Consider the following 10,839-nt stretch of genomic DNA (forward strand, 5'->3'; position numbering starts at 1 on the left):
CTATCTGCTAGCAGACACATAATAATAAATGTGTGCTTGGTAACAAAGTGATATTCTTCATTATCTAATAAAATAATGTTATCCCAGTGAGGTCAGTACAAAATACTAGATGTTACAATATCTAGTATTCAGAGATTACATATTGTCATTCTTTGCAAAATTATACATACAGGTAAATGTGTAATTTAATGAAAAGACTGAAAATATCTCTGTAAGCCCCAAATAGTTATAATATAATCAAGACATTTGTAAATGGCATTTATTTTAAATTTCAACATTTAATTCTAATGAAGGGATAAAAAAGTCAATACTGCCATAGTATTTATATAATATTTCCTTTTATTAATAAATTATATACAAATAAATTAGTTTAAAAGATTATGATACATTTATACACCAAAGCCCATGAGCTTTGAATATCATCAAAAGTAACTAATTAGATTAATTTTCACAGGTCAGCTGCTCAATTTCATCTTCACTATCGGAATCTTCATAAAATGAAATTGTCGCTTGAATTGGAAAAATTTTCAGAAGAGCTTCTGCTTCTTGATATAAGTAATCATAACACTTTGATTTTGGCCAAAATAGCCTGAAAGAAGCAGACAACATAGTATGCTTTATTTTGTTCACATTCAGAATCCTCATACTTATGAAAACACCAAATTTCAAGAGCACTATACCCTTTGCAATAGATGTATGCATTTAGGTACAGCCTTAAGATAGTTTTAAAATGCTACTATCACAGTTTTCATAGAGTCTATTTGCCAATAATTAATGGCTAATTATTTTAAATATCTATCCAAACTATAAAATAGATCAAACAAATTTATGTAAACCCTGAATAAGCATAAAATCAATATTTAGCTTACTTCTAGTTTCTACATTCCTTAAGGGGAAAAAAATGAATTCTACCACTACAATACCAATTCCAGTGATAATCAACTTTATAAAAATGACAAATTTTATGCACCTTAAGCAAGGTGTCCATCATCTACTGCCTTGTTTAAAACTCACAGGTTTAACTATTAGTAATAGATGTAGCCAATACATATTTAGAAAGTATCATAACCAATATTTTTAAAAGTTGGTCTATGCATTCACAACTTGAGACATAGAAAGGCTACCTTTGACACAGTCTTGAAACCATCTCTTCTCATTTCCCAATCAATTTGGAACACTATACTGAGATATTGAGAAATGATATAGGTTTCAAACAAATAATTTGCCTGTAAGCACCACTATCTCAGAATTTTTAATATCTGGCAAGTGTTAATATTACCACTTGGCTTTCTATTGTGTTTTATCCAAGCACAAAAGGAGAAGAGATAAGGCTGAATTACTGACTAGAGCAGTTATTTTGGTTTAGGATGAATAGCCCTGTGTATAACTGAGTGATTCTAAAAAACAAAGGATTATATTATATTCAGTATTCTCAATTTTAAATTGTGGGAAAAAAGACAATGATGTTTATATATGTTTCTAGCAAAACATTTTTAACGTTTATAATTTTGATGCTTAAATATGTAACTATGGGTTATTCATTCAATAAATATTGGGGTGATTCCTTAAAATGCCAACATAATTCATATATCAAAGATGAATAAATCATGACCCCTACTCTCAGGAATTTGCAATTGAGTGAAAAGATAAATAGTAGTCAAGATATAAATTAATAAAAATAAAATAAACTTAAGAGAAGCATATTTAAATTGTAAAAGAAAGTAATTGCTTATGAAGACAACAGTTTACTTTCCAATATTTAATTGGAATTGCCAAACCTAACAAATGCTGGTTAGTTGTTATCATCATACTCTGCCCAGAATTTCCCATTGTGGACTATTTTTTCTTCCAGGGACTCCATATTTTACTGAATTACTCCCTCTTCTGATTCTTCTTACTCCTTTGTGGACTTCTCTTTATATACTGGTGAGATACAGGCCTTCCCCCAAAGCTTCATTGAGAATGATCAGTTCCCACCCCTCGATTACCCAGGATGAGCTGAGTACTCACTGTCATGAATTCCCCAACCCTTGATTTACCATAGACTCCCAAGCTTATACTTAAGATTTTAACATATATGTAGCTCTCTACCTGATATCTCTATTTTATTGCCCCATAAGCATTTAAATATGACAAATGGAAAGTTGGATGCATTACCTTGCACTCCAAATCTGTTTTAAGCACTAACTTCTTTCTTATTTCTTTCTTTTTTTTTTTTCTTAGTGCAAGACTCACCTTGTCATCAGAAACTTGGGAGGAATTTTGGCTTTTTACCACTGCTTCTCCTATCATATCCAATATATCTTAAAGCCAAACTTTGTCACCTAAGTATTTTCCAAATTCACCCAGACCCATCCTCACTTCCAATGTCTTAGAAAAGCTTATCATCATTTCTTACCTGAACAATTTCAATAGCTTCCAATTACTTTTGGTGTTCTAAATTACATATAATTTCCTTAGTGATTTTTTTTTTTTTTGGAAACATAAATCTGACCACAACACTCTATGGTTAAATACCTTGAGTAATAAGCAAATTCATCTATAGAATAAACCTATGAGATCTTAACAAAGCTCTGTATCAAGGTGTACAAGCTCTGGCCTATGGCTTCCCTGCTGGAATGACCACAGCTTCACACACCCAAATTCCATTCTGCCCCCACCTCCCCATCCATCTGGTTAACTTCTTCAAGACTTCAGGCAGTCACAACCTGTGATGCACACCTCCCTGAGCCTCACTTAGGCACTTCATGCCCTCTTTGCACCTGTAAAACTGACCAAAATAAACTCCATTAGGACGTTTACAAGGTGCTGTCATTTTTTCCTATGTTCTTCAACAACTGCAGAAAATTAATCAGCATGTATTAATTATTATGTGCTATCTATAAACACATACATCCTTTACAAACATCATACAGCTCTTCTTTTAACAGCTCTCTGATGCAGGAAAATGGCATAATTATTAACCTTTAGTCTGAATAAGAGCTACAAAGAATCTTACAAAAAAGGCCCACTTCCAGGGGCAAGAAATAGTAAATAGTTTCTCCTTGTTATGTTAAATAATTTTTAAGCTCTTTTAGGATTACCCTTAGTAATCTTTAGGATTTTTTTGTTACATTTTCATTTTCTCTCATGTGTCAAGCTTGATTTTTTGTGAAATTGCAATCATTAACTCCATTCTTGCTTCTGGTTTGCAAGAGAATAACCTACCACTCACTTCTGTCTGGTATGAAGTCAATTTCATTCCAACCCTTTGGGATCACAAACAAAACAAAAGCGAAAACCATTTTTAGGCACAATATGTCACCATTCTACTTTTCCTATACAATACATGTTGTCTTTTTCTAACATATTCCTTAAGCATTTACTGAGTATGCACCGATTTAACTGTTCTTTCAGGTGGGGGCGAGCACTCCTACATTTTTCAGTTAGATGAGTAACCCACCTCTGCGAGTGGGATGAACAGAGTAACCTTAAAGATAGATTTTCCAAGAAAGAAAAACTACAGGATCAGCTGCCTAGCTGAGCTGCGTGAAGCCTCCAGCCTCTCCTTGGGGATGGAAAAGCAGGAAATCTTCAGTAGGGCCTGTCACTTACCTGACTGGGTGTGTGTACTGGAAAAGCTTTCCTGAGGCTTGAATCATTCCTGGACCATTGGGTATCTGGGGACGAAAGGAGATGATTCGCAGTTACCACCACCTCCATCTCAAAAATGGAAATGGGCACGCCACAGAGTCTCTCAAGCTTGCAGGAAATGTGACCCCCCACCTCACCCCCAGTTTCTCAGCAGCCGGGCTCCTGGCAGGATCCCTGTGGCCCGACACTGGAGAATACACTCGCCTTCCTCAACATTGGCCGGGCCACAGACAGGCGCGATCTTAAGCGAGGGTGCAGACGGAGGACAAGTGTCCTTCAGGTCCTACGTCTCCAACCCCGTCTCTGCATCCTAGAAGGGGCAACCCGCCACCCAGGGTTCACTCACCGTCTCCGCTGCATAGTGCAGCGTCCCTTCCTCTTTCTCGCCTCTGGCTTTAACCCAAGGTCTCCAAAAGACTGCGGATCTGCTGAATGGGAAGCACAAGCAGCGCAAAGGAAACGTGAGACCGAACCACACTTCGGGAGAAAACACCTCAGCCAACCGCTGGCACCTGGTGTCTGGACCGAGGGCGGAGGGTAGGATCTGGGAAGAGGAGGAGGGAAGGACTAGGAAGAGAGTTCAGGGCCGCGCCGGGGAGTGATACCCGGAGTCCTCGGCCCCACGTCGCGTCTGGACGTCAGGGACGGCTGGCAGCAGGCGGTGGTGGCGCGCGCGCTCGCAGGCTGCGCTCTCTGCGTTCTCCGCGCTCTCCGCAGTTTCCATGGCGCAGCGCGGATCCGGAGAAGGCAGCTGCCAAATCGTGGGCAATCCTGGCAGCTTCCACCAGGTCCGACCCCCTGGCTTTATATAGCCCTTGCGGCCTGCTGAATATTTAGAAGTTTGCACCCTATCTGCCCCTCTCTCCCCACGTAAACAAAAAGGCTGCGCGTGAAGGCGCACCAGGCTGAACTCCGGGTGTGAACGCGTGCAACTCCCAAATGGCCCGAGAAGGGGTTTTGTCAAGCGAGTGTTAATCGCCCCGGACACATGGCCGCGGTGAAAAACAACATTCGCCCGAGCAGCCAATTTCCATGTGAAGAGGTTAGGAGGGGATAAAATTAAGCGATTCTACACGTTTTGTGTATTTCTGCAAAAAAGCCAAGTGGTTGGTAATTGATTGACTAGCCTCACGGGTTTTGGGCCTTTGGCAAATGCAGCTGGATCTGCGGTCCATGTTCTTAAGGCTGGACATGGACCCAAATGAAAAGGAATGGCTTTAATTCCTATTTCTGCAACAACTGAAGAAAGGTCAGCGGGGGCGGGGGCGGGGGTTGTGGATGGACTTCTTAAGAAAGAAATGTCGGGTTTTATTATTATTTTTAATGTATTGATAAGCTAGGTTCACATATTTAATATTATTATTTGGAGATCATAGAAAATCACTGGCAACAAGAAGAGATGTGAATGTTCCAGTCAAGAGGGACAGAGCCTGGAATCATGTGATTTGGGCATAAATAATGGCCCATATATCTTCTCATACTTGTGATTTTCCTTCAACATCTAGTTAATATCCCCTTGCAATTAGTCTTGAGGTTCATCTCTACATTTTCATCATTACTTGGCATGTTGTCACTCATTGATAACTGGAGAATTCTTTTGTGAAGGTGGAAATATGTGTGAAATAATAATGAAATCTTAAGTTACCATATGAAACAAGGTAGTGGTTCTTTCTGCCCTGTTTCACTTATCCATTGAGGTCCATTAAACTTGGCGATTCTTCAAATGGAAAATGATATATAAATGTGATAATTTTTTTCAAAATATTTTAAATAATGAAGCTGATTTAAAAAAAAAAGTTGTAGTTAAAACCTTGAATGCAAGCTGTGTTGTCTCCACTATTCATTCAATTACTTCTTAAGAAAATAATCCATTTAATTAGTACCTAAAGGCCTATAATGATCTACCTGCTGGGAGAATGAGAAATGGTTTCCTTCAGATAATGAAATTAATGAGGAGAGATACCCAGTGCATGTCTCAATAACCTAGAATTATTGTTAGGCTAAATAAAATAAAGCTTAATGAATGCTAGTTGCATGACTGATGCATAGTGAATCCTCAACAGATTATAAGCTATTATGGTTTGGATATGAGGTGGATCTCAAAGCTACTGCTAATGCAATAATATTCAGAAGTAATATTATTAGAAGGTGAGAGATGTAGTCTATACAGTCCATCCTTGTTTGAATGGAATAACTGGGTAGTAAATGTAGGCAGATGAGGCATGGCTGGTGAAGGTGGTCACTAGGGGCATGCCTTGGAAGGGTGCATCTTCCCGGTCACACATACCCTCTCCTTCCTTGCTTCCCAGAGGGGAGCAGCACTCCTCCCCCTGGTCCCATCACCCATGGCATGCTGCTTCTCCTTGAGCCCAGAGCAATGGAGTTGGCCATCTATGGACTGAAATTCCTGAAACTGTGAGTCTCAAATAAACTTTCTTCCTCTAAATTGTCCTTGTCAGGTATTTTTGTCATAGTGATATGAAAGCTGTCTGGAATATAAGCTCTTTAGAGATGTTGGGCTATCTGATGAAATGGCTCATTATTTCAGTTTCATAAACATCTTTGATGTGTCCACAAGATGTTAAGTAATACATTCGTCATATATAATGGTGAATAAAGTATAATCCTTATTGTCAAGAAGATTGTAGTCATAATCTATGGCCATTACAATGGCCACATAAGTAGATTTCTAAAAAGGACACATCCAAAAGCAAAAATATATTTTAGGCATAGAAGTGACAAAAGGGAGGGACTTTAAAAGTCTATTTAGGAAAAGCTTCATAGAGTAAATGAAACTTCAATTGATATTTCTAGAGGATCAATCAAAGGATATTATTGTCTGTGTATGTTGGTTCAGAGGAGGGAGGAGAAAGAATGAGTTATTTCAGAAGCAGAGAAGTGGCTGAAGAGATGTAAAACCCTTGGACTTCTCAAAGCCTAACATGCCATGCTAAGATGTTTTGACTTTATTTTAAGTGCTTATGGAAGATTTTAAGAAGGAATTTTAAGTGGAAATGTAACATTGCATTTTATAAAAATCACTTTGGCAGCTAGGCACAGTGGTGCATATCTGCAAGGCCAACTTCTCTGGAGGCTGAGGCAGGAGGATTGCAAATTCAAGGACTGCCTTAGCAAGACTCTCAGGAATTTAGTGAGATTATGTCTCAAAATAAAAAACAAAAAGGACTGGGGATATAACTCAGTGGTAAAGTGCCCCTGGGTTCATCCTCCAGTACCAACAACAACAAAATAATTTGGTACCCTCTGGGAAGAGGGATATTGAGAAGGCTGATGCTGGAGAAAAGGAGACCATTTAAAGATTGCTGTAATTGTGTAGACAATACATAAGAAGATATATACTAAGAGTGCAGGTGAAAGGATGGACTTGAAGGATACTTAGGAAATGGAATTCACAGAACTGAATGCTGGTAGACTTGAGAATAGATTCTAAATATGCTTCCATGTTTCTAGACTGGGTAAGTATGTGGATGAAGATGGCTCATACAAAGACAAAGAAGAAAAGGAATATAGGAGAAAGAGTATACCTTTATTCGTTTATTTTGTTTTATTCTTTTCATGGTCCACAGGAGGAAAAAATACCAAACTTGATTTTGGATCTTCAATCAGTCAGGACAGGCTGGGTGATGCAGCAGTAAGAAGGAAGTCCAAAATCTCACCAGCTTAAAATAGCAAAGACTTATTTCTCACTCATGCTATATGTGTCTATTGTAAGTCTGTGGAAGATCGGCTATAAATCATCTTCACTAGACTGCAAGCTGATGGATCCTCTTTTCTCTAAAATGTCACCAGTTTACAGGGACAAGGCAATAAAATTGTGTGCCAGTTTTCAAAGGTTTCTCCCTTAAGTGACAATATCACCTCAAATAAATTTCATTGGCCAAAATAAGTCATGTGACAAACCTAATTTCCAAGGACCAGGGAAGTGTATTTCCACTCTATTCCCCCAAAAAGGAAAACCAGAAATAAATAGCTTTTAAGAGTACCAAGTCTGCCTTGCTGACTGCTAAATATTCAATTTACTTTCCTTCCAGCATATAAAATGCAATTACCCCCCAAAAAGAACCCAGAAGAGATCTAATAGGTTTGATTAGACTTAGTAACACATACATGGAGAAGACATCACAGGAAAAATCCAAAGATATGAGATCTGGAGCTCAGTAGAAAATTTAGGACTAAATATTTAAACATGGAAGTCATAGGCAAGAAAATAGTAATTAAAACAATAGGAATCAATCCATTTTCCTGAGGGAATTTTGTAGTTTGAGGACAGGACCCAGGACAGAGCTCTGGAGATCAACATTTGATTGTAAGGTGAAAGAATATGCAAAAAAGAAAAAAAAACCCAACTCACTAAAAAGGAATAGTGATAGGTAGTAGGTGAATCTGTAGAGCAGGTGTGGTGAAAACATGGGGTGAAAGAATTTCAACAAGGAAGAAGAGGGTCAAGGCAGTAAGTGCTACCAAGAGGCCAAACAAGATAAGGGCAAGTGTTAATTGGATTTGGCAATTAAAGGGTTTTGAGTGACTTTAGAAAAACATCACTTGAGTGTATGGGAACAGAAGTTTGACATGAAGTAATAAAAATAATGAGTTGGAGTTATAAAGAATTATAAGCCCATAAATAGAAAGAAATACAAAAGCATAATATAATTAAAGGTAGAACATATTTATATGACCACTCATTATTTTATAATTTTATACTAAGTTCCACTAGTGCTTACCACCTTGAGAAAGAGAAAGAGAGAGAAGTGGACTTTGGGTCATTAGAAGGACTTATTTTTAGGGTAGAAGAGGTAAAAGTATGTTTATAAGTTAAAGAGAGAAGTCAGGAGAGGAGAGGCCTCTGGAGACAGAGGATTGGGTGATGGCTCATGGTCCCCAAGGAAAAGGAAGAACTGAAATCCTTAGCCCCATAGAGAATTCCCATTGTTAGGGAACAGACAGGTGAATGATGGGAACGTGGCATTAAGAAAATAATTCTATTAAATGTGCCCTTTGTGCTGACCCCCACATGCTTTCTTTTCCAAGAAAAATTTACCTGAAGCCCTGCCTGGCTTCAGTGGACAGGATATGTCACATTCCTCAGCAAACTGCAGTTCACTGCAGGAGTAATGCAGGCCCAAAATAATGTTGGTAAGAGGAACCTAAGTTACCCTAAAGGAGGAGACTTTTGTGACCAGATCCCGCAGAGATGAGGATGGTTACAGATTTTATGGTTCCTCCTAACCATAAAATCTGTAAGAATGTATGGTAAAGGATCCAATTAGAATGGTCAGAATGGGCCAAGTTGATCTTGAAAGGGGGCTTGAAAGTCTGATGTCACCTTGCTGTCAGTTAAAAGTCAGGAGGTGGACTTGGGCAGAACTCTCTGGAAACTTTTCTGAGATCCCCAATAAAACTGGAGTGCAGCAGAGGCACATTGTCCCTTTCCTCTCTGAGAGGACCCACTCTTTCCTTTAAGAGTGTCCCCTTTCCCTTTTCCTATTCCTTCAATAAACTCATTCCTGTTACACTGAGCAACATGTATGAAATCTTTCTGACTTGATTGCAATAACGCAGCCTCAATTTCTCAGAAGGCCCAGGCTCCATAACACCATGAGATTGGAGAGCCTGAATTGATGATGCTGGTAATGCAGGACTGCAAACATACAAGAAATAAATGTAATCAATGTGACCAGATCTGGCATGAGGAAGGAGAGTTTTGGTATAATTGATGACACATAAATCTGAAATAACAACATTGTTTCCAAAATTGTGAAAAAAGAGAACATTACTAGAAGAAAAAATGAAAGAACCAATTAATTAAAGCAAAACAAGATTCATTCTTGATCAAATTAATGATAAAAAGCAGTAGAAATATGGATAATTAGAGCTAGAAACCTCAAACCTTCTGTTCATAAATTGATTTAATTTTTTAAAAGTTTTTAATTGATTTTTTTAAAAAAATAAATGACAGTAGAATGCATTACAATTCTTATTGCACATATACAGCATGATTTTTCATATCTCTGGTTGTGTATAAAGTATGTTAACACCAATTTGTGTCTTCATACATGTACTTTGGATAATGATGTCCATCACATTCCACCATCATTGCTAACCCCCTGCCCTCTCCCTCTCCCTTCCACCCCTCTTCCTTATCTAGAGTTCCTCTATTCCTCCCTTGCTCCCCCTCTCTACCGCACTATGAATCAGCCTCCTTATATCAGAGAAAACATTTGGCATTTGTTTGGGGGATTGGCTAACTTCACTTAGCATTATCTTCTCCAATACCATCCATTTACCTGCTGCCACCTATTTATGCAGATCTTGAAGTTAATTTCCAATGAGGTCAGGATCAAAATGCTATTTTTCTTTTTGTTTGTGGAATATTTTTTGTGTATTTTATCTTTTTTATATCAAGGTGGGACCTCTTAGCTAAATCATGAAGGGAAATATTAATTTTAAGAAGTGCTAGCCAGGTGCAGTAGTGCACATCTGTAATTCTCGCAACTTGGGAGGCTAAGGCAAGAGGATCACAAGTTGGAGGCCAGATTCAACAACTTAGCCGACTCTGTCTCAAAATAAAAAGTTTGAAAAAATGATTGGGGAGATTATCAGTGGCAAAGTGACTGTAAATTCCTTGTACTCCCCCAATTAGTTAATTTTTTTATTAAATAAAAGAAGTGCCAGGAGACAGGAGCAAACAATGTAATTTTCAGGAACTTTACAGGTATTATTTTAGAACTTTACAGGTATTATTTTGTATTATTGTTTATACACATAATTCTTCAGCAAGCTTGATGAAGTACAAGAATATAAAGTCTTATAATATAAAAATAAATACACAATCATAATATAATGCAAGGTACAACATGTTACAGTTTAGATTTATTCAGAATTTTATACTGAATTCTACTAGTGCATTTAAAGAATGTGTTTTATATAACATATAAAAATAATTTTGTAATGTACCAGCTAGTTAGACCAACCTACATAATCCTTTAGGATTGGAATATAAAAAACTTCATTTACTCAACAAATATTTCCTGAACACCTACTATGTGCCAGATGTTGTTCTAGGAGCTTGGGCTATATCAGTGAACAACACAGACATAATCCCATAATTTCATGGAGCTATATTCTAACAGACCTTTAAGCCATTAAACTTTATATTTTACTAATAAAGAGCATTATAAATTCACT

This window comes from Callospermophilus lateralis, chromosome 6 (genome assembly GCF_048772815.1).
Source record: "Callospermophilus lateralis isolate mCalLat2 chromosome 6, mCalLat2.hap1, whole genome shotgun sequence".
Lineage (NCBI taxonomy): Eukaryota > Metazoa > Chordata > Mammalia > Rodentia > Sciuridae > Callospermophilus > Callospermophilus lateralis.